Genomic DNA, 1,688 nt, shown 5'->3' with positions numbered 1-1,688 from the left:
TTTTTTTTTTGTTTTTTGTTTTTTTTTAGATAGAGTCTTGCTCTGTCACCCAGGCTGTGCGGTGGCGCCATCTTGGCTTACTGCGACCTCCAGTTCTCAGGTTCAAGAGATTATCCTGCCTCAGCCTCCCATGTAGCTGGGAGTATAGGCATGTGCCACCATGCCTGGCTAATTTTTTATATTTTTTGTAGAGATGGAGTTTCACCATGTTGCACAGGCTGGGCTTGATGTTTTGGACTCAAGCTATCTGCCTGTTCCAGCCTCCCACGGGACTGGATTACAAGGCTTGAGCCACCGTGCCTTGCCTGCGTCCAACAATTTTAGCCAACATTGTTTTTCTCCTATCCTGAACTCTCTTTCAGGCGTTAAAGTCTGAATCTGTAGTACGTAGCACAACATTTTATTAGATAATGGCCCATTCACTAATTGTTCATGTATGTCTTGTCTAATCTTACTCATGTAAATCTTGAGACAGTCTCACTCTGTCTCCCAGGCTGGAGTGCAGTGGCACGATCATGGCTCATTGTAGCCTCGACCTCCCAGGCTCAAGCGATTTTTCCCACCTCAGCCTCCCAAGTAGGTGGGACAGAGGCATGTGCCACCATACCCAGTTAATCAGTTTATTTATTTTTTGTGGAGACGGGGTCTCACCATATTGCCTAGGCTGGTCACAAACTCCTGGGCTCAAGCAGTCCTCCCCTATCAGCCTCCCAAAGAACAGATTACAGGCGTGAGCTACCATGCCCAGCCAAAGTTGTTATTCTTGATGAGCAGACTTTACTTCTTAAAAAAAAATAATATGCCCCAGAGTGCTGTGCATATTGTGTAAACTTAGCAAATGTTTTATTTATTAATACTTTCTTTTTAATAGTTGTATTATTCTGCAAAATCCTATTAAAAGAACGACTAAGACAATAACCAAGAGACGAGGAGACCTGAAGTTAGTTAGCTTTGCTAACTTTGCAAGCTTTGAACACTTATCCTTTTTCTAGATTAGAGGAAACTGTATATATTAATCAAAAGCCATGTTAGATTCTGGAGTGTTTTTAAACATAGTGATCAACATGTGAAAACAAACAGCTGATTAGTAGGATATTTTCCTATTAGTGTTGGTGAATTCATGTTGAAGTAGTCTTGTTGCATTTAGATGTCCTCTGGCTGGGGGTGCCTGCATATTTACCAGATAGTCTAGGTTTAGGGAGAGTATCACAGAATAGTGATATGTATTTGGTTTCTTTGATGTTAGTTATCTATATTATTGATTAAATCCCTTTATGTTAGACTTACTAGCATTAAGGGCTAAGAACTTTCTTGACAACTCTAGTCATTGATAGCTCTCGATACTGTTGGTCGCTGACTGTTGTAATATAGTAAAATGACTAACTTGTTTATATTAACTAGAGAAAAACAGCTAACATTTTTGTTATGGTAAATCTTGATCTTGACATTATAGCTGACAGAACAACAAACAGGTTACTGGTTTGAAATCTTTCCCTGTAACTAGAATCTGTGAAATATTCACTAGTACATTATGTTGATTGCCTCTCTTTTTGTTCATAGTGTAACATTCATGCTAGTTCTTAAATTTCATTATCTTAATACATTTCTTTTTTTTTTTTTTTTTGAGATGGAGTCTCGCTCTGTCACCCAGGCTGGAGTGCAGTGGCTGGATCTCAGCTCACTGCAAG

General features: G+C 39.5%; 1 protein-coding gene across 1 annotated transcript in view; it reads left to right on the top strand.

Annotated features, from left to right (window-relative positions):
* The window catches only part of USP32 (ubiquitin specific peptidase 32), a 255,762-nt gene that overhangs the window by 78,478 nt on the left and 175,596 nt on the right, over nt 1-1,688 (top strand). The window lies entirely within an intron of this gene.

This window comes from Mandrillus leucophaeus, unplaced genomic scaffold (assembly GCF_000951045.1).
Source record: "Mandrillus leucophaeus isolate KB7577 unplaced genomic scaffold, Mleu.le_1.0 Scaffold374, whole genome shotgun sequence".
Taxonomy (NCBI): domain Eukaryota; kingdom Metazoa; phylum Chordata; class Mammalia; order Primates; family Cercopithecidae; genus Mandrillus; species Mandrillus leucophaeus.
This window is presented reverse-complemented; position numbering and strand designations above follow the sequence as displayed.